Raw genomic sequence first — 27,977 nt, forward strand, 5'->3', positions numbered from 1 at the left:
AGTATCTTTTCATCCCAAAGAGGAAGAAAGATTCTAAGAGGAGAAGCAGGCGATCGTGGCTGACAACGGAAGTCAAAGACAGCATAAAACTAAATGTGAAGGCATATAATATTGCAAAGATTAGTGGGAAGCGAGAGGAAGCTTTTAAAGACCACCAGAATGTAACTAAAAAAGCAATATGGAGAGAAAACGTGAAATAGGAAGGTCAGCTAGCCAATAATATAAAATAATTCTTCAGATACATAAAAAGTAAGGGGGAGGCGAGAGTGAACTTTGGACCGCTGGAAAATTCCACTGGAGAAGTGACAATGGGGAATAAAGAAATGACAGAGGAAGTGAAAGTGTTTTTTGCACCATTCTTCACAACAGAAGACACCAGCAACCAGGCACGTGACGTGAATAATTACTCAGGGTAGGCAGTCAGTCGGCTTTTAAAAAATCTTGAAAATCGCGCTTGCGCAGATTGTTCTCCTCTCCGTAAACTGTCAGTCTGCTTTAAAAAAAAATTAAACCACACATGCACAGATTGTTCTCCTCTCCTGTAGGCAGTCAGTTAATAAAGTATTTAAAAACATATACTGTATTTCCTGGCAATGAAGATGCTATTTTTTAGCCAAAAATAAGGCACGGAAATTTACCTGCGTCTTGGAGGCCAAAGGTTAGATTGCTAGCCAAGATAGATAGACTTGGCTATCCCTCAGTACAGCAACATCAAGAACGATGTTGCTGTACTGAGGGATAGCCAAGTCTATCCCTCATTGCTGGCAGCTGCTGAGAAACGGCTGTAAAGTGGGAAGCTCCTGTAAAAGGACAGCGCCACTGGGGGGAGAGTATCTTCCACAGCGTGTGGGGAGTCTGCACGGGCAGGAGCATTGAGAAGGAGGTCCTCATAGATATTTACCTACTATAGTTACCCAACCAGATGCAACTAAATTTAAAGTAGCTCTTCCCAATAACCATTTCTGGTTTAAGCCCTCCCTTCACCATCTCCAGTTTAAATTCCATTTGGAATATTTTGGAGGACCAAGAAACCAAGAACCAAAAGGGGTTGGGGATTATGCCAGCAACTCACTCACCGCTGCCACGGCGCTCCGGGCGGACTGGATAGCTGAAACAGACTGTAGACCCGAAACGTCACCAATTCCTTCGCTCCTTAGATGCTGCCTCACCCGCTGAGTGTCTCCAGCATTTTTGTCTACCTTGACCTAGTATTGTCATTCAATAAGATCACAACTGATTCAACTTGTCCCAGTGTGCTCATGTTTTTCCCACCATCTCTCCACCTGCCGTCACCCTCCACTTCCCATCCATCCAGTCATTCAGAATGGAGGAGATCTGGAAGCTTTGGGCGAATTGAATTGTTACTTTATTTTAACTTTTTTTTTTAATATATTTTTTTATTAAAGGTAATCAATTACAATGCTTCAAACAACTTTATATCAAATTAATTCAATTTGCATTAAGTAAAACACTAGTAATACTTATCTACTATTTTTTTAGAAATAATGATAGAGAAAGAATAGAACAGTTATAAATCATTAAGAGAGTGATTAAATAATAATTTGATTATATATAAGAAAGAAAAGAGAAACGAAAAAAAATTAAAAAAAAATTGAGTAACCACAATATGTATTATTAATAACACTACTACAAGTGATAGTATCAATAAAGACATATATGTTAATTCCAATATAAAAATGAATTATTCTCACCAAATCCTGCAGGGTGCACGCCGAGCTGTGTTGCCAAGAACAGCTACTTCTCTAAATACTGTATATATGGAGACCATATCTGTTCAAAAGAATTATACTTGTCCAATAGGACAAATCTAATTCTTTCCAGATGTAACGTCTCCATCATCTCTGTTGCCCACATTTTTTTTTTGAGCGTGAAAAATTCTATGGCCCACCAGCCTTTTTTCAAAATTTAGCAACTCAAAATGGGGTGCTTCTTTAATGCAGGTGCGTCTTCATTGCCAGGAAATACGGTAGCTCAAAGAAATGTACTTACCACATTATTAGTACACAAACTCTTCTATTTTGGAAAACACTTCCTTTATCATTATTAGGTAGAATAAATGCTATAAAAATGATCTTCCTACCACAATTATTATACCTATTTCAGTCTATACCTGTATATATACTAAAATACTTAAAAAAAAAAAATTAGACTCTAATATTACTAACTTTATTTGGGATTATAGATCATATAGAATTAAAAAAAAACACTTATGTAAACCAAAAGATGGCGGGGGACTTTCACTCCCGAATTTTATGTATTATTATTGGGCAGTGCATATTAAGAATATAATTTATTGGCTGGACAGTTCGACCCAACAGACAGAAGGGATAAAAATGGAGAAAGAGGATTGTTCTCCTTGTAATATAGGAACGATCCTCTTCTCCCCGAAAAAACTGAACAACACAATGATACAATAAGAATTTGGAAACAAATAAAATTATCTTTAAAATTAAGAAATTTATCATTGTTAATGCCAATAGCGAATAACCCTTTATTTAAACCATCTCTTATTGATAAAACATATAACCAATGGGAAAGTTTCGGAATTAAAAGGATCGGGGATATGTATGAAATGGGAAACCTACTATCATTCCAACAATTACAATTAAAATTTAAATTGAAAAGCAACCAATATTTTAAATATCTTCAGATTTGCGATTTCATGAAAAAATACATACAAGGATATCAAAAAATACCTCCTGACTTATTGGAAGAAGCAATGAATATTAAAGCTGACACAAAAATTAATATCATATTTATATAATAGTATTTTAAATATAGACCTACCATCGACAGAGGTACTTAGAGAAGAGTGGGAACGGGAATTAATGATAAAAATTACTAAGGTTACATGGGAAAAGTACTTGATATATATTCACAAATGGTCGATTAATGTAAGACATAATCTAATTCAATTAAAAATTTTACATAGATTATATTATTCAAAAACAAGATTGACCAAATTCTATCCAAATATATCCCCCATTTGTGATAAATGTTTATCCCAAAACGCAACTACACTCTTTTGTTTCCTGCATAAAACTTTATAGATTTTGGAGTGATATTTTTGAAATATTTACAAATTTATTTAAGATAAGAATGAAACCTAATACTGAAATGATTATATTTGGAGTAATGGAAGATGGGAATAAATTGAACTCATCTCAAAATTTATTTTTAAATTATGGTTTAATAATAGCAAAAAAATGAATACTTAAATTTTGGAAAAATACATCAATACCAACGCTTAAAATGTGGATCGCAAGCATGTTGGACACCGCACATCTTGAGGAAATGCGATTCCTCCTAATAGATAAATCACACCAAATCATAACGAGTTGTTCTCCATTTGTCGTCTTTTTGGAATCATATGGTGCAACAGAATTGTAAAAGCTAACTGTTTCAGGACTGGACGAGGGATGGTCAAGATTATAAACAATGATCTCCTTACTTCTTTTCTTTATGTCTTATTCTCTTTTTCCTATTGCCTTTTCTTCAACTTTCTTCATTCATTCTTCTTTTTTCTTCTTCTTCACACATTATATATCTCACGTCTTTCAATCCTTTATAAAAAAAATAAAAAATAAACTTTCTCTTTTTGTTTCTTAAGATACCCTTAAGATAATGACATTCCATATTTGAAAAACCCGGCAAGAAACTTGCGCTGTATGCTGATGCGCAGTATGCTGCCCAGCACATACACGCAGTCCATGGTGCAAAGGCAGAATTTCAGCTGCCTTTATAGACCGTTGTCATTGAAGGCTTGAAGCAGCATCGACGGCACGTGAGTTGCACATACTTTCGCATGTTACATGTACTGCGGATGAAAAGCACGGTGAATTATGCCTACCTAAGAGGTTGATCTCTTAGGTAGGCATAATTCTCCCGTGCCTTTACTATTTATATTTAATAATTACAATTTTATAATTTTAGTCAGTGTAGGCACTGCTTACCTTGCATACCCTGACGGCACGTGCCTGCCATCAACGTACTGGATCTGAGATGTTTATCTTAGATGTATCTAAGTGCTGTTTATAGTGATACGTATTGAACTCCATGCAAAAATGAATTGCACTGTGCCTCGGTACATGTGACAAGCAAAGTACCATTGGGTTAAAGTTAGAAACATAGAAAATATGTGCAGGAGTTGGCCTTTTGACCCTTCAAGCCAGCACCACCATTCAATATGATCATGACTGATCATTCAAAATCAGGACCCTGTTCCTGCTTTTTTCCCCTTATATCCCTTGATTCCATTAGCCCTAAGATCCCTAAAACCCTAAATCTAACTCTCTCTTGAAAACATCCAGTGAATTGGCCTCCACTGCCTTCTGTGGCAGAGGACTTCACGGATTCACAACTCTCTGGGTGAAAAGGTTTGTTCTCATCTCAGTCCTAAACGGCCGACCCCTTATTGTTAAATGGTGACTCTTGGTTAGTGGAGTGGCTATCACTAAAGAGATGGTGCTTGGGAAGGGATGAAAGGACTGAAGGTGGATAAGACGTCTGGACCAGATGGGCTACAACTCATGGTTCTGAAAGAGGTGGCTTTAGGGATAATGGAGGCCCTAGTGGTGATCTTTCAAGAATCATTAGTCAGGAGCGGTTCCAGAGGATTAGAAAATTGCAAATGTTACTCCCCTGTTTAAGAAGGGAGCGAAAGAGGGGAAACCATAGGCCAGTTAGCATGACTTCAGTGGTTGGTAAGACTTTAGAGTCCATTATAAAGGATGAAGTGTCCAAGTACTTGGAAGCACAAGATAAAATAGACCAAAGTCAGCATGGTTTTGAGAAAAGGGACTTATTTCCAGACAAATCTGTTAGAATTTTTTTAATAGCAGGAGAGACAAAGAAAAGTCAATGGATGTTGTTTACCTGGATTTTCAGAAGGTCTTTGATAAGGTGCTGCATGTGAGGCTGCTAAAAAGATGAGAGTCCATGGTGTCAGAGGGAAGATACTACTAGCATGGAGAGAAGGCTGTCTGAATGGCAGAAGGCAAACGGTGGGATAAAATGGGTCTTGTTCAGGTTGGCTGCCAGTGACTAGCAAATACAAATACAAATTGCCTTTATTGTCATTCAAACAAACAGTGGTTTGAACTAAATTTCGTTCCCTGCAGTCATAACTGTAAAATAAATATAACATACTATTAGCACAGTTTCACACAAACATCCATCACAGTGATTCTCCAAACACCTCCTCACTGTGATGGAAGGCAAAAGTTTTTTCTCTTCCCTGCGTCGAGGCGATTGAGGCTCTTGATGTTAAAGCCCCCGCGGCCGATTAAGCTGCACCAGGGCAGTGTAAGGCCCTGCGACGTGCCGATTCAAACCCCACGATTCGAGGCAGGGCGAAGTTGCCGTTGCGGGAGCTCCCGAAAATCGGTCTCCCACCATGGACCTGCGAGCTCCCGATTTTACCTTCCACAGGGCCTGCGACCGAAGCCTCCGAAGCTCCGCAGTCGGGTCGCAGCCGCCGCGCCACCTCAGCCTCCGAGTCAGCCAGCTCCGTGATGGTAAGTGAGTCCCCCCCTCTATAAGATCCCCCCCTACATTAGCTAACTAGATTGTGCATCATTTTCACTGAGCCTTTCGTCCTCATTGGAGTAGAGCTTTGCTGGGGTAATGAAATATTTCCCTAAATATCTTCCACCATTCTATTATTGTTATGCTCTTTACTTTCTAGTCCACTGGTGACAACTTTAACTTTTTACCATTGCAATTGCCTTTCTGAAAATTGAGTACAATAATTTCTCAGCCTCAAATTGAATTTATGATCACTCTTTCCTATCAGATCATTAATTAATTATTTTAATTACAATATAGTTTATCTGAAATAACCTTCTCCCTGGTTTGGTCCTTCACATATTACCATTGAATTTGGCCTCATTAGGTCATTTGTGCAGTCTATAGGTTTCAATGACTTCTGTTTTCCAGGCACCCCCAGTACCTCATCTTTTCTATGGATGTCCAGTCACTCTACAGCTCCATTCCCCGCAAGGAAGGTCTTAAGGCCCTCTGTTTCTTCCTCGACTGCAGTACCAGCCAAATTCCATCTACTAACACTCTCCCCTGCCTAGAAGAGCTGGTCCTTACGCTTAACAACTTCTCCTTCGTCTCCTCCCACTTCCTCCAAATCCAAGACATAGCTATGGCCACTGGCATAGGCCCCAGCTATGCCTGCCTCTTTGGAGGGTACGTCGAACAATCACTGTTCCAGGCCTACACTGGTCCTATCTCCGAACTCTACCTTTGCTACATTGATGACTTCATCGGTGCTACCTCCTGCACCCATGCAGAACTCACTGACCATTAACTTCATGGCTAATTTCCATCCTGCACTCAAATTCACTTGGATCATCTCCCTACCGTTTTAGATCTCACCTTCTCCATCATAGGAGACAGACTATCGACTGACATCTATTATAAAACCACATACTCCAATAGCTATCTAGACTATACTTCTTCTCACCCTGCTTCCTGTAAAGACTATCCCCTATTCCCAATTCCTCCGTCTACGCCACATCTGTGCCCATTATGAGGTGTTCCATACCAGGTCATCAGAGATGTCCTAATTCTTTAGGGAACAGGGTTCCCCTTTTCCATTATAGATGAGGCTCTCACTAGGGTCTCCTTACAGCTCTGCTCTTGCTCCCCCTCCCCCCACTCATAACAAGGGCAGAGTCCCCCTTGTCCTCACCTTCCACCCTATCAGCCATCCCATACAGCACATAATCTTACAACATTTTGCCACCACCAACAGGATCCCACTACTAGCCACATGTTACCATCTCCACCCTTTTCCACCTTCCGCAAAGACCGTTCCCTCTGCAACTCCCTGGTCAACCCGTCCCTTCCCACTCAAACCACCCCCTCCCCAGATACCTTCCCCTGCAACCGCAGGAGATGCAACACATGTCCCAATACCTCCCCCCTCGACTCTGTCCAAGGACCCCAACAGTCTTTTCAGGCGAGGCAGAGGTTCACTTGCACCTCCTCTACCCTCATCTACTGCATCCGCTGTTCCAGGTTGTGGTCTCCTGTATATCGGCAAGACCAAGCTCAGGCTCGGCTGAACACCTCTGTTCGGTCCGCCTAAACTTGCCTGATCTCCCGGTTGTTCAACACTTTAACTCCCCCTCACATTCCCACAATGACCTTTCTGTCCTGGGCCTCCTCCGTTGTCAGAGTGAGGCCCTGTGCAAATTGGAGGAAAAGCACCTCATATTTCGCTTGGTTAGCTTACACCCCAGCGGTATGAACATTGACTTCTCTAACTTCAAGTAGCCATTGCTTTCCCACTTTCTCCATCCCCTCCCCCTTCCCAGTTCTCCGACCAGTCTTACTGTGTCCAAGTACATTTTATCTCTGTACCGCCCACTCCCTTGACATCAGTCTGAAGAAGGGTCTTAACCCAAAACCTTCGTGTTCGTTTTCTAGGTCTGCCCAAAACTTGAGAGTCTTTAATTTACAACAGAAGTATTTAATGCTTTGCTCAATGCTGGCAGCAAGACTACTCAAAATGGCTGCACACACAGAATCTGGCTGCACACTCATACCGTCTACAGACAGGATAAACCATATACAAAACATCTCCCTTTGTCCTGTGCAGCGCCACCTGCTGCACGGGAGGAGCAATGGGTCCGCCCACCCCACACAGTCCACCAAACATCACATTCCCCCTTTCCAGTTTGAATGTCTCCATTTGGCTGGACCTCGCTTCATTATTTTTTTCCAGACTTTTTTGCATTTCACAACTCTTGCTAAAGGCTCAGAATCAACAGAGTTTTCCTCAGTGTTCTCTTTTGAAGAGATATCAGTGCTTTATCTGTATGCTGTTCTTTCTCCACTTGGCTGTAGTTTTTCTCGGCAGTCGTACAGCGTTTTGGATACGAACGTGATTGGTTCTTCCTTGCCATTCGGCGCTGTTTGTGAGATTACAGCTCCAAGACCATACGGCGATGCATCGGCGGCCAGTGAGATCGGCTTTGATGGATCATAGTGGACCAAACGCATCTTCTGGGTGAGCATCTCCTTCAACCTGGTGAATGCATGGTCACACTCTTTGGACCAGTGCCATTCGACGTCGTGTTTTCGCAGGTTGTTCACGCACTTGCTGACCATGTTGCAATCCGTGGTAGATGACAATGCCATAGTTGATCCATCGTAGATCGTGTTTATGTCAAGCTTGAAAGCATGGATTCAGTCAATGGCGCACAGGGATGTACCTTCTTTACCAATGACGATCAGCGGCAACATCTGTGTCATACCATTACAAGAAACGGCGATAGTGCATTTGCCTTTCGAGCGAATGGGCTGTCGTCCGTATCCGAAAAGGCAGATGTTGGCCGGTTTCAGTTTCGGCGATCCGATCCTCTCCCAGATGTCCCGACCCACTAGCGACACAGCTGCACCAGTGTTCACCTGGAACTGTAGATCGACGTTCAAGACCCGCAGCGAAATCCTCGTCTTGTCGGTGATCGTAGACACACCGAGCACTTCACTAGGAATGGTCTCCGCGATTTGGTCGACTGTGTTTTGCGCTTTCTTGCCCTTTCGCAGCTTTCCTACGGATTGACACACTGCCTGGAGATTACCTTTTCGGTAACAGGCATAACAAACGGACTTGATATACGGGCACTCACGGTAATGATGAGCAGTCGAGCTGCACCGGTAACAGGGTTTCGATCCTCCCCCCACAGGGGAACGGCTCTTCTGAAACTGTCCCACCTTCTCCGGATTTGCTCTGGGTCGATCAAGTGGTTTCTGGCGTTGCGGAATCTGGCATTGCGGACGAGTCTGACGAACTGTATGCACCTCCTGAGGGAGCTTCGACGCAGTTTCGCCGGCCATTTTGTGCAGTTCTTTACTCAGTAGCTCAGCCATCTAGCACACTGCAGCACATTCTTCAATGATGCGTCTGATTCCTTGAGAATCGCCTGCTGGATGAATGCGTGCCTGCAGCCCATGACCAGTCTATCACGCAACGCATTGTCTTGGCACTTTTCGCAGCATTGAGTTTTAAAATCACATGCCTTTGTCTTGGTGCGAAGTTCGGCAACAAATTTGATAATCGATTGCCCTTCCTGTTGCATCATCTGGTAGAAAGCAAAGCGAGCTGCGAGGAAATTTTGACTTTCTTCGAAATGCAGCTGCAAAGCCGTTGTGATTTCAGCATATGAGGCTTCAGTTACTTCTTCTGTAAGTAAATTTTGAAGCAGTGCAAAAGTTTCTGGAGACATTGATGGACACAAGAGAGCCTTCTTCCTCTGGTCAGTCATAATTGCCATACTTTCAAAATAAATCTCAGCGCGCATTAAATACGACGACCACCTTTCTCGCTCGGGATCGAAACGATCGAATTGCCGAGACATGTTAGTTTGAGTTCCGTTTTTTTTTTAAACAAAAGGCTCTTATCTGGGTCTTTGGACGCAAACCGAAGAATCCCACTTCTGACACCACTTTCGTGTTCGTTTTCTAGGTCTGCACAAAACTTGAGAGTCTTTAATTTACAACAGAAGTCTTTAATGCTGGCAGCAAGACTACTCAAAATGGCTGCGCACACAGAATCTGGCTGCACAATCATACTGTCTGCAGACAGGATAAACTATATACAAAACATCTCCCTTTGTCCTGTGCAGCGCCACCTGCTGCACGGGAGGAGAAACTGGTCCTCCCACCCCACACAGTCCACCAAACATCACAAAAACGTCATCAATTCCTTCTCTCCAGAGATGCTGCCTGACCTGCTGAGTTGCTCCAGCATTTTGTGTCTATCTTCTGTTGTCCAGTCTAGATGTTGGTTGGTATCCCTATGATTATTGCAGTACATTTCCCGCTAAACCTACTTTATTTCTTGATTTATTCACTTTTCTATTTTTGCATTGTCATTGTTGGAAGCCTTATATGCCATCTACACCAGAGACTAATGATACTATTTCCTATCGCAACTCAACCTGATTCTACATGTTGAGCTTCTGAGCCAAGATTATTCCTCAATACTGCAATTTTATTAAGAGTGCTTCCCCACCTCTTGTTTATCTCTGTCTGTCATCTTGAAACGTCAAATGCATCTGAATATTCAGTTCCTGCCATGGATACACATTGAAACATGCCTCGTAATCAATACCAAAAACATATCTTTAGTTTTGTGGTTGGCAAATCATCTATCTTGTTATGCCTTCATGCCTTGACAAAAAGAAACTTTACCCTATCATACTTCCTTACTCTGCCCCTATTTGCTGGTGCATTCATGCTTGGTTGTAAACAATGTTACTCTCATTTAAATGAAATGTGTAAGCGTCATTGTACCTTTTAATGAACCTGTGCACAGTTTATTAACTCACTATTTAACCAGTCACGCAATAGCTCCGTCATGTTAAATGGAATGCCATAACTCCGTGAACTGAAGTATTGTTGCTCATTGTTCAAAAAATGTCGAAGATAGAACTGTCTTTCATTAGTTCCTCAGAGAATGACCCCTCAACAGAACCTCCTCTGGTTGCAGTGAGTATGTTATCAAAATTTGAGAACTGCTGTTGATTTGGAAACGTGCTTTTTATGAATGGGAAAGTCATTTTGAGGTCAGATTGTTTCCAAATTACTTTCGTATTGCCGCTAACTTGCAATTACTTTTATCTCCCTTTTTTTCAGTCTGCCACCGATGAATACGTGGGTGAAAGTGACGAGAACGTGGAGCGAGGCAACTGGTCCTCGAAGACTGACTACCTACTCTCAATGATCGGCTGTGCTGTGGGTCTGGGCAACGTCTGGAGATTCCCTTACCTTGTGTACAGGAACGGAGGAGGTACTGTAGAGGTTTTGAAGGAAAGACAGAAATAAAGGGAACTGTTTGTTGATTTATAAAGAAAAACACATTTGAATCAACGGATGTAACTTTTGAATGTAATGTTTAATTAATATTAACATGAATTGATTGATTTATAGAATGATGAATCTTAAAATATGAAACCATTGCCAATTCAAGATGTTTTTCCTCAGAACATGTGGGCTAAACTGCCCATTGCCGTTGACACATCTGTAGACCAGGCTTCTTGGGTAGAACAAGCGCCCGAGAAGTGGTACATTTTCTTCTCTTCGTTTGTGGATTAGTTGAATTTTTACAACAAAACAAGAATCTCAGCTACTTGAGAGGCATTTGTGGGGGAATGGAATTGTCGATAGTTTGTGTTGAGATCCTGTATCGGCTCAGACTTCTGCATACTTGTTTCATTAATCAGAACAACATAATAATTCTGATGCCAACTCCCAAAGTAAATTAAACCTCATAATTTTTCTTGTGTAAGAAAGACGTTTCAGGTCGAAACCCCTCTTCACAATTTCTCTTCATGGGATTAAGTCCTCAAGGCTTGAGTTCAGCAACACCCCCGCTCAATCCGCCTAGACCTACATGATCTCCCACACTGACCTTTCTGTCCTGAGCCTCCTCCACTGTCTGAGTGAGGCCCAGCGCAAATTGGAGGAACTGCACCTCATATTTTGCTTGGGAAGCTTACACCCCAGCAGTATGAATATCGACTTCTGTAACATTAAGTAACCCTTGCTTTCCCTCTCTCTCCATCCCTCCTCATCTTAATTCTCCGACTAATTTGAATGTGCTCTTGATAAAATTTTACTTTGTATGCCTCGTTGTCACCTTCCCCTAGCTATAAATGATCTATTCTACATTTACCTTGATCTGCGCCTCCTTTGAGCTTGTGTTTTCACAAGTTATCCTTCCATATCTCTATCTCCCTCTCCCTTGACTCTCACCCTGAAGAAGAGTCTCGACCCGAAACTTCACCCATTCCTTTTATCCAGAGATGCTGCCTGTCCCATTGAGTTACTCCAGCATTTTGTGTCTAGCACAAAAGAACGTGGTTGTGTTGGTCGGAGGTCAATCATCTCAGCCACAGGGCATCCCTGACAGAGTCCACATCCAAACACAGCAAGACCTGGACAATATTCGGACCCAGGCTGATGGGTGACAAATAACCATGGGTGCCAGGCACAAATGATATCCGCCAAGAAAACGTAAAGCTGTCACCCCAGACATTTAATGGCATATCCATCAACTGCTACAATCCACTGCTATCAATATCCTGGGGTTTACAGTTGACCAGAACTGAACTAACTCTCCTAACTCCTCAAAATGTACACACCATCTACAGTCCTTTAGTCAAGAGCATGATAGAATACTCTGCACTTGCCTGGGTGAATGCAGCTTCAACACCACTCAAGATGCTTGATACTGTGCAGGGCAGAGCAGTCCACTTGAGAGGCACTTTGTCCATCCATCAATGCACTACAGCCGCAGTTTGTACCATCTACAGGATGCAGTGTAACAACTCACCAAGACTCCTTGGACACATCTCCCAGGCCCAGCTTGGTCTGCAAAAGCAGGGGGAAACCACCCACTGGAAGTTGCACTCAAGACCACGCACCTTCCTAACTTGCAAATATATCTGCTCCTTCACTGACACTGTCAGAATCAACCTCCCTAATACCATTGTGGGTGTACCCTCACCTCAGAGTTATATAAGATAGCTCACCACCATCTTCTCGGGAATGGTCAAGTAAATGCTGGCTCAGCTTGCAAAGCCCAATCACTTGAATGAATAAAACAAAAGTATGGCTCACATGGTGACATTTTTTGCTTTCTCCAGAAACTCAGGAACTGATCCCCATGGCTCTCAGGGACTCACTGGGGTCCAGTCCCTGCACTCCTCTAGACTCAAACGTGTTAGGAGTAGAATTAGGCCATTTGGCCCATCAAGTCTACTCCGCCAAATGAAGCCATGGTCCAGCTCTCTCCTGAGTGCATGAGGAATAAATCTGAAGAAACGAATATCCAGACAAGCTATATTAGCTTTTCCTTTACTGTGTCTTTCAGGTGTGTTTCTTATTCCCTACACTCTCATGCTGGCCATGGCTGGGATGCCGATGTTTTTTTTGGAATCATCCTTTGGGCAGTTTGCCAGCCTTGGACCTTTTGGAGTGTGGAAAGCCGTGCCAATGTTACAAGGTGAATGTTTATTCAGCAACATTAATTCAATAATCACTCTAATGAATCATTGGGGATGTTTGATAATGACAAACTGATTACATGTTTCATATAAGCAAGCGCTCATCTTTGGATTGGTGGCTGGTTCAACTTTACCTGGAATGTTGTTTCAATTTGGGATAATGCTGAAGTATAAATCCACAAATGCTGTTTCCTGAATGGACACAGAGTGCTGGAGTAACTCAGCGGGTCAGGCAGCATCTGTGGAGAACATGGATAGGTGACGTTTCACAGAGTGCTGGAGTAATACTCAGCGGGTCAGGTAGCATCTGTGGAGAACATGGATAGGTGACATTTTAGGTCGTCCATTCTTCAGATCTTCTGCCTGCAGCATGGAAACAGGCCATTCAGTCCATCACATTTACACTGACCAGTGGCATCCATCCATTTCAATCCAATCTCCAGCATATAGCCAGTAGCCTTCAGTACCCGGGTAGTCCAAGTGCTCCCCTTTACCTCCCAAAGCAGCTTGGGATAAATCACATCCATCCTGGGAATTTATCCATCTTTAATGTCACTAAAGCCTTGAGTACTTCCTCTTTATTAATGAAGACTTGTACTAGAGTTTCACTTTTCCTTTGCTGGGTTCTCAAACTACTAAACCTATTTATTTTGTGATTTCCAATAAAAAGTGTTAATGTGTTTAAAAGTGTACTGAAGAGAGCTCAGGATGTATATGTCCACGTTAGAGTGAAAGGCAAAGCAGGCAAAGGAAACTTGGCCGACAAGGGAAATTGAGGCGTTAGTCAAGTGAATCCCTGGAGGAGTTTCGGGAACTTAGGAGCCAACTAAAAAAGGAGATTAAAAGGGCAAAAAGGGGCCAGGAGATAGGTCTGGCAGATAGCATAAAAGACAATCCCAAAAGATTTTATAAATACATAAGGGGGAAAAGGGTAACTAAAAAGAGAGTGGGACCTCTCAGGAATCAAAGTGGTCACCTCTGTGTGGAGCCACAGGGGATGGGCAAGGTCCTCAATGAGTATTTCTCTTCTGTATTTACTGAGGAGAAAGACAGGAGGACGGAGGAAATTGGAGCAGTCGCTGGAAATGTCATGAGAGCAGTCAGGGTTACCGTCAAGGAAGTACTGAAGGTACTGTCGTGTTTGAAGGTAGACAAATCTCCGGGGCCTGATCAGATATATCTGAGGACATTGAGGGAAACTAGAGAGGAAATTGCAAGAGACCTGGTTGAAATTTATGATTCGTCCTTAAATATAGGAGAGGTGCCAGAGGATTGGGGGGGGGGCGGTGTCAAATGTTGTGCCGCTTTTCAAGAAGGGTTGCAGGGAAAATGCTGGGAACTATAGACTGGTGGGGGGGGGGGGGGGGGGGGGGGGGGGGGGGATGTTGTGCCGCTTTTCAAGAAGGGTTGCAGGGAAAATGCTGGGAACTATAGACTGGTGGGGGGGGGGGGGGGGGGGGGGGGATGTTGTGCCGCTTTTCAAGAAGGGCTGCAGGGACAATGCTGGGAACTATATGCCGGTGAGCTTAACATCTGTCGTTGGTAAGTTGCTGGAGAGTATTCTGAGGGATAGGATATACAGGCATTTGGATGGGCAAGGGCTGATTGGGGACAGTCAGCATGGTTTTGTACGTGGGAGGTCATGTCTCACAAATCTGATTGATTTTTTTGAAGACATGAGCAAAAGGGTTGATGAAGGCAGAACTGTAGATGTTGTGTACATGGACTTTAGTAAGACGTTCGACAAGGTGCCGCATTGTAGACTGCTCTGGAAGGTTAGATCTCATGGGATCCAAGGAGAGATAGCTGAATGGATAGCAAATTGGCTTTGTGGAAGGAAGCAGGGGGTGATGGTGGAAGGTTGCTTTTCAGACTGGAGGCCTGTGACTAGTGGTGTGCCTCAGGGTTCGGTGCTGGGCCCGTTACTGTTTGTCATCTACACCAATGATTTGGATGAGAACATGCAGGGCAAGATTAGCAAGTTTACTGATGATACAAAAGTTAGTGGTTTTGCAGATAGTGAAGATGGTTGTGAATGATTGCAGCAGGATCTGGATCGATTGGCCAGGTGGGCGGAGGAATGGTTAATGGAATTTAATACACAGAAGTGTGAGATGTTGCATTTTGGGATGTCGAACAAGGGCAGGACCTACACAGTAAATGGTAGGCCTCTGGATAGTGTTGTAGAGCAGAAGGATCTAGGAGTCCTTGTGGAACTGATTGTGGAAGCAGTTTAATGTGGATAAATGTGAGGTTATCCACTTTAGTAACAAAAACAGGAAGGCCAATTATTATCTAAATGTGTCAAGTTGGGAACCCTAACTTCAACGGGATCTGGGGGTCCTTGTTCACCAGTCAATGAAAGTGGAGTGGGAGATTGCAACCTTCACGTGGCCCGCCCTGTTTCAACGAATGCAATCAACTTGGCGTTCACAATCAAATAGTACAAGTTGTCCTACAACTTTAGGCTGTGCACGCCATACGCAAGAAGAAGAAGAAGTCAATGAAAGTAAGCATGCAGGTACAGCAGGCAGTGAAGAAAGCGATGGCATGTTGGCCTTCATAACTAGAGGAGTAGAGTATAGGAGCACAGAGGTCCTTCTGCTGTAAAGGGCCCTAGTGAGACCACACCTGGAGCATTGTGTGCAGTTTTGGTCTCCAAATTTGAGGAAGGACATTCTTGCCATTGAGGGAGTGCAGCGTAGGTTCACAAGGTTAATTCCTGGGATGGCAGGACTGTCATATGCTGAGAGAATGGAACGGCTCGGCTTGTATACTCTGGAATGTAGAAGGATGATGAGGGGATCTTATTGAAACATATATATCTATATCTATCTATATTACTAAAAGTCTGATCTTGATCACTTCCTGTTGTTCTGTATATTGATTTTAGAAAAAACGCTGCCACTTACGGCTGTGATTTTTGGCCATCTTACTCAGAGTCCCCCTCCGCTGTGCAGGACAAGAGGATTCTCCCATTGATGAAACATAAAATGTTGAGATTCTCTCTCCTGAAGGCCACGCCCCTTCCGCAGGGACTATAAAACCCGGAAGTGTTGAGTGCCTCAGTCAGTCTCTGCAAGATAGGGGAGTGAGAGGGTCACGTCTCTCAGTCTGAGTTGTGAATAACACTGAACACATGTCTACTAAACTGTGAGTGTGGTTTTACTGACCTATCAGTGCCCTTAATGTGCTTTGAAAATGAAAATGTGGTTGGTTTGAAATGAAGCACAGCAAATGGTTGGTGGTGGTTGGTTTGAAATAAAGCACAGCAAATGGTTGGTGGTGGTTGGTTTGAAATGTCAAATGATTAAAAGTCTAAACATGACAACTTCCTGTTTGCACTGTATATTGATTTTAGATAAAATGCTATCACTTACGGCTGTGATTTGTGGCCATCTTACTCAGTCCCCCTCTGCTCATCAGGTGCAGAGGATTCTTCCCATCAATGAAAAATAAAAGTGTTATTAGTGTTTAAAAAATGTTGAAAATATCTCACCTGTCAATCACACCATGAAGGCCACACCCCTTCCGGTGTGAGGGGGGGAGGGATTAAAAAACCCGGAAGTGTGGGTGTGGCTCAGTCTCGGCAAGATGGGGGAGGGAGAGGTCATGAGCTGTGAATCAACTGAACACATTGAATGTCTACTGAACTGTGAGTGTGGTGTTTATGTGGTGTTTTGTGTGGTTTTATGGTGGTTTTATGGTGGTTTCACCCTGCTAGAAATGGTACGAAACTACTTGAATTTGGTGGCCTTACACCCTGCTTGAAATGGTAGGAAACTGCATTTGAATTTGGTGGCCTTGCACCCTGCTTGAAATGGAATTTCAAGGAATAGCCGTGAGTCAACTGCCAGCCCACCAGCCGTGAGTGAGCTGCCAAGTACATCAGGCTTGTGTGACTGAGCTGCAACCCCAAGAATCCATTTGGCCCACAATGTCCATACTAGCCCTCTGGAAACCAGTCCCTTCAGCCCACAACACCCATACTAGCACTCCAGAAAGCCCACACCCCCCTTGGTGGAGAGGTGGAATATTGCGTTGGGGGACCAGCCCTCCCGTCTGAACATGGGACTCAACAGGTCCCACTTAGTCTAGCTATGATTAAAACTCTAATTTTAACCACCAGGTTTGCTTATTTTTTAAATATGCGCAAAAACAGTGCCCTTTGGCTTTATCGCTAGGATTTTTTCGCCACATTCGCCATTGTTCTCCTCTGCACCAAGCGCACCAAGCTCACAAAGTTTTGTTTCGATTGGTGGAATCATACAAAAGTTATGAAGGTTTAAAGATCAGCAGGTTGGTCTTTTCGCCTACCATGAAGGTAATGCCCCTTTTGGTACACGCTGGAGAATAAAGCTCCGGAGCAGGGCTGTGTTCGTGAGCCGCGTGGATTAAGTCCGCAAGAATGGGGTCGGGAAAGCCGCTGTGTGGGGTCGGGAAAGCAGCTGTGTGGGGTCGGGAAAGCAGTTGTGTGGGGTCGGGAAAGCCGCTGTGTAAGGTTGGGTAAGCCGCTGTGTGGAGTCAGGAGGTGATGTGTGGTTCCGTGGCCGCTGAGTGGAGTCCCTCCACACTTCCTTCCCCCTTCCCCCTCCTCCCCACACACCACCCCCCCCACACTACCACACCCCCCCCTTTACCCCTTCCCCATTCCTCCCCCCTTCCCCCCCACACCACCTCACCCCAACCCACAACACCCCGCACCACCCCCACACTACCCCACACTACCCCCCACCACCCCACACCGCCCCACACCCTTACACAACCCCACACCAGCCCACACCCCCAAAATACATACCACCCCACACCCCCCACACCATCCCACCCCCTCACACCACCCCACTCCCCCACACCACCCCCCCACACCACCGCCCTCCCCCACATCACCGCTCTCCCCCACACCACCCCCCTCCCCTACCCCCCCCTCCCCCACACCACAGCCCCCTCCCCCATGCCCCCTCCCCCACACCACCCCCTCCCCCACACCACCCCCTCCCCCACACAACCCCCTCCCCCACACAACCCCCTCCCCCACACCCCCACTCCCCCACACCACCACCGCACCCCTCACCCCCCCCCCTCCCCCACACCACCCACCTCCGCCACACTATCCCCCTCCCACACCACCCCCCCTTCCCCAGAGCACCCCCCCCTTCCCCACACTATACCCCCCACACCACCTCCCCCCTCTCCCACACCACCTCCCCCCTCTCCCACACTACCTCCCCCCTCTCCCACACCACGCCCTCTCCCACACCATGGTGGAATATTGCATTGGGGAATGGGTTGCATTGGAGGACCAGGTCTCCCGTGTGACTGGGACCCAACGGGGGCCCACTTAGTCTAGTAAGATTATTATGGTGTTGGATACGCTAGAGGCAGGAAACATGTTTCCGATGTTGGGGGAGTCCAGAACAAGGGGCCACAGTTTAAGAATAAGGGGTAAGCAATTTAGAATGGAGATGAGGGAACCCTTTTTCACACAAAGAGTTGTGAGTCTGTGGAATTCTCTGCCTCAGAGGCCGGTTTTCTGCCTACTTTCAAGAGAGAGCTAGAAAGGGCTTTTAAAGATAGTGGAGTCATGGGATATGGGGAGAAGGCAGGAACGGGATATTGATTGTGGATGATCAGCCATGATCACACTGAATGGCGATGCTGGCTCGAAGGGCCGAATGGCCTACTGCTGCACCTAATGTCTATTGTCTATTGTTCAATGCTCCTGTTGTCCCCTGGATACTCAGTTGCTAGTTCTACCTATACATCTCAGTGATGGTAACAATGTTGTCGTCTTACATGTTAATTACAGCTTTCAGTTCATCAATCTTATTAGTTGGACCCTTTGCATTAAAATCAAAACCATATTGATGTGATTGCCAAGTAGGCATACTAATGCCTCTACTTCCTGATAATTTGGCATGTTTCCAATGACTTTTACAAACTTCTACAGATGCACAATAGAAAGCATACTGTTAGGCTGCAACAGCTCGGCCCAAGACTGCAAGAAATTGCAGAGAGTTATAGATGTAGCCCAGCCCAGACCAGACCTCCCACCATTGACACAATCTATGCTGCCTCCATGCTGCCTCAGAAAAGCAGCCAACGGAAAAGTAATCAAAGACTTATCCCGTCCCGGCCATTCTTCTCCCTGCTTCTGTCTGGCTGAATGAATAAATCACTGCTGAAATGGGGGTCCACACAGGTCTGGAAGCACTGTTGGCGATGAGTTAACAGGAGATTGTTTGTTTGAGCAAAATAATCAGTGTCTTGGACCAAAATATTCAAGAATATAACCTCAACACAAATGACAAGGTAAACGTTAACTTCTATCAATAACTTCTAAACAAAATAGTTTTAACTTGTTCATCAGAATCCAAGTAAACTAATTTGCTTCAAAGTAACATTAAATAATAGGTTCTTATTTAAGTTCTCCCTCTTCAATATATTTTAAGGTCTGGGGATGAGTATGGTATTTGCATCAATATTTGGTACGATTTCCTACAACTGCATCATCGCCTACAGCCTGTTCTACCTGTTTGCTTCCTTCCAATCCCCCCTGCCAGTGGTCAGACTGCTTCAGCTGGTGGGGTGCGGATGAAACCTGCAGTCGGACACCCAGAGGTATGTTTAGTTTCTGAATAAAATATAGGTGCCAAATATTAAATATTTATCATGTTTCAAAGAATGTGTGATAAGATGTTGATGAAAGTTTCAAACATCCATTTACTCCTACACTGTTTCCCATCTGTCAATCCCTTGGATTATGTTCAATCCCTATCCCCCATACTATATGTTCTACATTTCCACACTAATTTTAAGTGACCAACTGAATTACTCAAGAACCTAGTGTCTTTTGTTGTAAACCAGTATATGCAGTTCCTTGTGTCAATGAAGAAAGTTGGTTCAGTCCGTACATATTAATTGCATAGACAAAAGGAACTGCAGATGCTGGGATCTTGCATTGGACACAAAGTGTTGAAGTAGCTCAACGGGTCAGACAACATATATGGAGGACATGGATAAGCAACGTTTTGGATTGGGATCCTTCTTCAGACTGAATTTATAACAGTACTGCTGTTTATAACAGAACAGACTCTCTGGCCCATATTGCCTTTGCCGAACATGATGCCAAGAACATCTCTTGTAGTAGGGGAAAGAAAGCTGGAAATGAGATTGAGCAGGCAAAGCCTGACAAGTTATCAATAGCGACAGTGGACAAATTGCCTCATAATCTCATTATGAGCATCATATTAGATTTATTGTAAATTCCAAAACCTCATTATATATTGCAAGATTAAGATTGAAAAGATGAAATACTGTATAGAGCCACCAAAGAGAGATGGACACACCCCTCTGAACTAAACATTGGAACATTCAAATTAAGCCATTGTTATCGGCTAGTTCTGCTACTAACTTGTCTTGGCATTCACTTGGAAGGGAACTGATGCATCGTGCTGGGAAAGCTTTGTAAATAATTTAGAACGTGGTGAGTGCAACAAAAACAGGAAAGAATATCTAGAATACTATCAATATACAGCTAAGAAAGAAAGGATTGATTATAGAGAGGGATTATCTCAACCATTGTATGCTAGTTAATATGCTCTTTGTTAGGGACCTCCCCCTCGACCTTACAACCATGGGTGGCCCAACCAGGAGTATAGTTCCAGACGGCATCGCTCTCAGGATCTCATGACCACACAAACTTCTCCACCACGACAAGGTGACAATCCATGGAGAAGCTTCATACCTTCCCTGTAATAGGGTGACCAAAACTGCACACAATAACTCCAAATGTGGCCTAACTAAAGTCCTATAGCAATGCATCATGACTTCCTGACTCTTATATTCAATGGCCCTAGCAATGAAGGCAAGAGCTGTTGATGTTCCGGTTTGAACATACTATTCTGGTAATTAATACATATCATTTATAAATATTTACCTTGCAATAATGTTACAGTCAACATGGATTTGTGCCTGGAAGGTCATGTTTGACTAATCTTGAATTTTTTGAAGAGGTTACTAGGGAAATTGATGAGGGTAAAGCAGTGGATGTTGTCTATATGGACTTCAGTAAGGCCTTTGACAAGGTTCCATATGGAAGGTTGGTTAAGAAGGTTCAATTGTTAGGTATTAATAGTGGGAGTAGCTTGGGAGTAGCAAGATGGATTCAACAGTGGCTGAATGGGAGATACCAGAGAGTAATAGTGGATAATTGTTTGTCAGGTTGGAGGCCGGTGACTAGTGGGGTGCCTCAGGGATCTGTGTTGGGTCCACTGTTGTTTGTCATATACATCAATGATCTGGATGATAGTGTGGTAAATTGGATTAGTAAGTATGCAGATGATACTAAGATAGGTGGTGTGGATAATGAAGTAGATTTTCAAAGTCTACAGAGAGATTTAGGCCACTTGGAAGAATGGGCTGAAAGATGGCAGATGGAGTTTAATGCTGATAAGTGTGAGGTGCTACATCTTGGCAGGACAAATCAAAATAGGACGTACATGGTAAATGGTAGCGAATTGAGGAATGCAGTTGAACAGAGGGATCTAGGAATAACGGTGCATAGTTCCCTGAATGTGGAATCTCATGTAGATAGGGTGGTAAAGAAAGCTTTTGGTGTGCTGGCCTTTATAAATCAGAGCATTGAGTAAAGAAGTTGGGATGTAATGTTAAAATTGTACAAGGCATTAGTGAGGCCAATTCTGGAGTATGGTGTACAATTTTGGTCGCCAAATTATAAGAAAGATGTCAACAAAATAGAGTACAGAGGAGATTTACTAGAATGTTGCCTGGGTTTCAGCACCTAAGTTACAGAGAAAGGTTGAACAGGATAGGTCTTTATTCTTTGGAAGGTTAAGGGGAGACTTGATAGAGGTCTTTAAAATTATGAGAGGGATAGACAGAGTTGACGTGGATAAGCTTTTTCCATTGAGAGTAGGGAAGATTCAAACAAATCAGACATGATTTGAGAATTAAGGGACAAAAGTTTAGGGGTACATGAGGGGGAACTTCTTTATTCACTGGAGGAGGAGCCATCTTGGTGAACGGCTGCTAGCCAGCAGCCGTCCGTTTTAAATCTGTTTTTTTAATAGTTTTTAGTGAGTCCTGTTTTTTGTTTGTAGGGGATATGGTCTTTTTAATGTGGGGGGTAGGTGTAAACTTAATTTCTAGGTCCCTACCTGGTCGGTGTGGCAGCCTTTTCTCCGGGCTGCCCGTTGACCCGTCCTCGTGGCCTACCTGCGGGCTTGGAGCGCCGTTTCCTGGCGGGAACCGCCCAGCACCTCGGCCTCGGCGGCGGCACAGCATTGGAGCGCTGGAGCGGAGCGGGCGATCCCTTGCCTGGGTCGCCGCGCTGGAGCGACGCGCTGGAGCTCTGGCGAGCTGGACCGCCGAGAGCAACAACTCCGGGCTGCGGGTCTGCGGAGCGTAGAGGCGGCGTGCGGAGAGGCGGCAGTGTGGAGATGCGGCGTCAACTTTATCAACGGGAGCCTGGGAGCTCCAAACCGGCGCGGCCTTGTCGGCTTCAGCAGCCGCGGGCTCCAACCAGGAAGCGGCCGTTCCAAGTGGCCCAGCCGCCAAAAGGACTCTCCCGACGCCGGGGCAAGACCACCCGGTGAGAACGGCCAGGAACATCGGGCCTCCGTAGAGGCAATTGCGATGGCCTCAATAGGCCTGACTTTGGGGTGAACATGGGGTGGAGACTGGACATTGTGCCTTCCCCCACAGTGCTATCCACTGTGGGGGGATGATTTTTTTGTCTAATTGTAGTCCTGTAGGTCTGTGTCCAAGATGGCTGCCGTGAAGAGAGAGTGGACGCTGGCACGATTTGGTTGCCGCTGCTCCCTCTTCACACTGTGTTTTTGATTTTCTGTTTTTGGATTGAATCCTGTTTTTAATTTGTGTCTCTGTGATGTCTTTATTACTAGTTATATTCCGATTATATGTTATTCCGATATACTATGTAAGGTGTCCTTGAGATGTTTGAAAGGCGCCCATTAAATAAAATTTATTATTATTATTATTATTATTCAGAGAGTGATAGCTGTGTGGAATGAGTTTCTAGTGGAAGTGGTGGAATCAGGTTAGATTTTATCATTTAAAAATAAATTGGATAGGTATATGGACGGGAAAGGAATGGAGGGTTATGGTCTGAGTGCAGGTAGATGGGACTAGGGGAGAATAAGTGTTTGGCACGGACTAGAAGGGCCGAGATGGCCTGTTTCCGTGCTGTAATTGTTATATAGTTATATGGCTGTATGCATTAAGGCCAACAAGGGAACCGATTCACTCCACTACATTAATGATAGCGTTAATGCTGCCTCCTGTACAAATGCAGAACTCATCAATTTTATCAACATTGTCATTAACTTCCACCCTGCCCTGACATTCACCTGGGTCATTTCTCCCCATCTTTACCTCTCTGTCCCATCTCAGGAGACAAACTATCCTCTGATATCTATCACAAACCCACTGATAGCTACCTCTACTACACATCCTCCCACCCTGTCTGTTGTAAGGATGGCATCCATTTCTCTCAGTTTCTCCATCTTTGTTGCATCTATTCTTAAGATGCGATCTTCTACTTCAGGACTTCTGCTGTGTCCTCCCTTTACAGGAAATGCAGTTTCTTCATGTGAAACTAAATCCTCACCTGTGTCTCTTTTATATCTCGCTCCTCTGCTGTCAACCCATTCATTGTCATTGCCTGTTGGTGAGTTGAACATTCTGATTAACATTTATAAGATCATAAGTGATAGGAGTAGAAATGAGGGCACTTGGCCCATCAGGGCTACTCCGCCATTCATTCATGGCTGATCTATCTCTCCCTCCTAACCCCATTCTCCTGCTTCCTCCCCATAACAATCTCTGCCGTAAATATATCCATTGACGGCCTCCACAGCCTTCTGTGATAATGAATTCCACAGATTCACCACCCTCTGACCAAAGAAATTCCTCCTCATCTCCTTTCTAAAGGAACATCCTTTAATTTTGAGGCTATGACCTCTAGTCCTCGACTCTCCCACTAGTGGAAACATGCTCTCCACATCCACTCTATCCAAGGCTTTCACTATTCGGTAAGTTTTAATGAGGTACCCCCTCATCCTTCTAAACACTAGAAAGTACAGGCCCAGTACCGTCAAACGCTCATCATATGTTAACCCATTCATTCCTGGGATAATTCTTGTAAACTTCCTGTGGACCCCCTCCAGAGCCAGTACATCCTTCCTCAGATATGGTGCCCAAAATTGCTCACAATACTCCAAATGTGGCCTGACCAGCGCCTTATAGAGCCTCCTATTGTATTCAAACCCTCTTGAAATAAATTGTGTTTTCCTTCTTTACTACCAATTCGACTTGCAAATTACTTGAACACCTGAACACTTGCAAAATCACTTGAATTGAAAGTGTTACTCCCATTGAGATGTACTTAAACAGAATGTTTTATCTTCCAGATCCACTTTGCAATTTTACTCTGGACAGCATATACTTTCAAATTGTTAATACAACCTGGCTACATTCAAGAAATGAAACTTGCTCAAATGAATCAGAAATTCATGTTCTTTACCAGAGCCCAACTGAGCAATACTGGGAGTAAGTAATTTGTGTTAGAGAATGGCACCATACACTTACATTGCTACTGTATAATTGTCCTATTTAATCAGTGAAAAGATGGTTTAGATGTGATTACAAAAGTTTACAAAATAACAAGCAAGCCGTTTCATGAGTTTACCTCAATCTGGTAGGTTATATTCTAGGATTTTTAAATAATATTTACTGAGCATTTTTAATATCTGAGTATCTTAAATAAGAGTTTTTGTCACTTGCTATGAGCGAACATTTTTGGATTATCCCTGACTGATAACACTTTAAGGGTCAAGGAAAGAGCATTCACGTCACGGCCCTGTTTCCACCAATCTTTCCACCACCACGCACAAGAAGCACAAGAAGCGCAAGACAGACACCATTGTGTGCAGATGCCGAGAAGTGCGTTCAGCTCTGGCTGAACAACTTCTAATCTTGTGTGTGGACTCGATAAGAAGAAGACTTTCCCAATGTTTTCCATTGACACAATATATATTAAGTCTAGGCTGATAGATGCCATGTTTAACAACATTTAATTCATTGGGTGATTCACAAAGGAAGGCAAGATATGTTGTGCAAGACAGAGTTAATAAAACAGTCGGGAAATTTACCAAATCTGTTCTCTCAGGCTTCTAATCACAGGTCACCATTTTAACACAATGTTTTATTTCAAAAACTCAATAGACTCAGATAAAATGTAAGGAATATGAAAGTCAATCTCAATTCATGAAAAAACATTTACTTTAAATTTTACTTTTCTGAAAGTAATTGTCAGCATATAATTGCTTAAGGGCGAAAAGGAAGGTCACAACCCATCTTTCCTCCTTATCCGACCACCATTGAACCCTATTTTCTTCTCCACCTCCAACCTTGGTCACTATCTCCACCCTTCTGTCTCCCTCCTGAGTCATCTGCAAACATCCCCTCCCAAATGGAACCACCTATCACTTGCTATGTCTTGCCCCACCACTTCCCTTCAGCTTTTTCTACCAGCTATCTCCCCTCTACTCCATCAGTCTGAAGAAAGCTTCTGACCCGAAACATTGTCTTCCCATTTCCTTCCACAGATGTTGCCTGACCTACAGAGTGGCTCCAGCACTTTGTCTTTTGTTCAAGTGAAGGCTGTGGGGGTTTGGTGTTAGTGGCAGGCAGGTCTATACTCGTTTATCTGGACCTCTGCATTTAACAGTGTCTGTGTAATGAAATACATCAAGCCATAAAATATTTCTGGCTGTCATTTTATTTAGTAAAGTGGTTTTACATCGTCGAGGTTCCATGGATGAGATGGGGGAGATAGTATGGCATTTAGCCCTGTGTCTGCTTCTGGCTTGGTTGATCATTGGAGCTGCCTTATCGAAAGGAATCAAATCTTCAGGAAAGGTAAATGAAATTGGTGATGGATAAGATCAAACATCAGAGTTAAAATTTAGATTTCTGTAAGCTTCTACTTTAATTTATAAATCATTTATGATGTAAACTGGGTTCACTCATGCGGTGGTGTGAACTTTCTCCTTGGGGATTAAAATCCATCATCATCAGCACTGCTAGCCAAGGTAGGTTTTAAAATCTCAACAGGAACTTCCCAAACCCCTCAATGTACTGGTGCCGGACTGTGGTTCTCTCAAATTGCTTATATAACGAGAGCCAGGGCTACCTCTGTAAATGCCCTGATTAGGATCCATTCTGGCTAATTACTGAGCTAGCCCTGACTCCCCTTCCACAGAAATTGGAAAGTCACCAACAGTCCTGCATTTGGACAATGAGAATGATGGAGAAATGTGTGAATTAAATGTAATGAGTTGAATACATTCATCATGCTTTTGTTTAATGCTCATTTATACATGTACAGGAGGTCAGATACCAGTTTGAGATACTGTAGAGACTGCGTTTATTTCATTCAGTTCTCAGAGTGACCCCCTATTTGTCCTGCAACCACCTGGTTCATCATTCACTGCTTTAATTATTGTTAGTTTTGCTTCATATTGAATTGAAACAATAAATGTAGACACAAGGAGCCACAGATGCTGGTTTACACAAAAAGATAAATTGCTGGAGTAACGCAGCGGGTCAGGCAACATTTCTGGAGAACATGGATAGGTGACAAGTTTATACATATCCATGTTCTCCTGAGATGCTGCCTGACTGTTGAGTTACTCTAGCACTTTGTGTCTTTTTTTAAACGATAACATTTACACTGGTGAATCAAGAAAGTCCACTCTCCATGACTAGGTGGTTTATTTCACTGCAACATTCCCGTACGTGGTTCTGACCGCACTTCTGATCCGAGGACTGACCCTGGAGGGAGCCTGGAAAGGGATTGAATTCTACATTGGAAGTCAATCAGACATTTCAAAGCTGGCTGATGCTGAGGTAAACACAATAATTATTTGGATTTAATGTGTTTTCTTTCAGCACTAAAACTGTTGCCTATTCAGTTATTCATTTTATAGTATGTTTGGTACATTCGCATTAAATACATATTTTTGATTGATCATGTTCATTGAATGCAATGGTTTCAATAATTTCAATTTATTTATGGGTGAGCATATTATATATACTTTGCCGCATTGTTTTAGCAGATCAAAAAGAATGTCCTCGAGATCTCCATTAATTGTCCAAAATTCCCCTGTCTCCCCATGTTATTCTCTACTGTAAAAACAGAGGAGAAATACTGATGGAGGACATTGCTCATCTCCTGCGGCTACACACAGAGATGAGTGCTTTGGTTTCTGAGGGGATCTATTCTCTCTTTAGTTATTCTATTTCCTTTAACCTACGAAAAATCTCTCTTAATCTTTCTTACTCTTGCCTGCCTTGCCTTTCACCCTAACAGCAACATGCATGCCTTTAAAGTAATGTAGTTTAGTTTAGTATTCCACTTTCTGGATGTTCCTTTGTCCACAAACAATCAACTTCAATCGACTTTAGCAAGTTCTTACAAACAAGCCTTAAAAACTCTTGATAAAAAGCCTAGAATGTACCATCACTGCAGCATCCTTAAAAGATTTGATCTGCTGAGCTGGGAAAATGTAATAAATTATTCAGACTCAATTTTAGTTTATAAAATCATCCATGGACTAGCCCCACCTCCGTTAAAAGAATTTATAAAGAAGAACATAAATAGGTCGACAAGAGCAGCATCCAGGGGTGATTGTGTTGTCCCGTTTAAGAAAAGTGTATTTGGCCAGACAGTATTTTCCTATAGAGCGTCGCATACCTGGAACACGATCCCCTGCTTCATACGGGATCTGCCAACCATCACCACATTTACAAAACAACTCAAAAAATGGTTACTGGAAAATCAAACCTGTATTCATATTCAACCGTAATATAATCATCTGGCAGTCTTTT

The 27,977-nt window shown here is 43.4% G+C and overlaps 1 pseudogene; it reads left to right on the top strand.

Annotated features, from left to right (window-relative positions):
- LOC116979309 overlaps window positions 1-27,977 on the top strand; it is a 97,171-nt pseudogene that overhangs the window by 47,269 nt on the left and 21,925 nt on the right.

The sequence above is a fragment of the Amblyraja radiata genome, chromosome 12 (genome assembly GCF_010909765.2).
Source record: "Amblyraja radiata isolate CabotCenter1 chromosome 12, sAmbRad1.1.pri, whole genome shotgun sequence".
Classification (NCBI taxonomy): Eukaryota; Metazoa; Chordata; class Chondrichthyes; order Rajiformes; family Rajidae; genus Amblyraja; species Amblyraja radiata.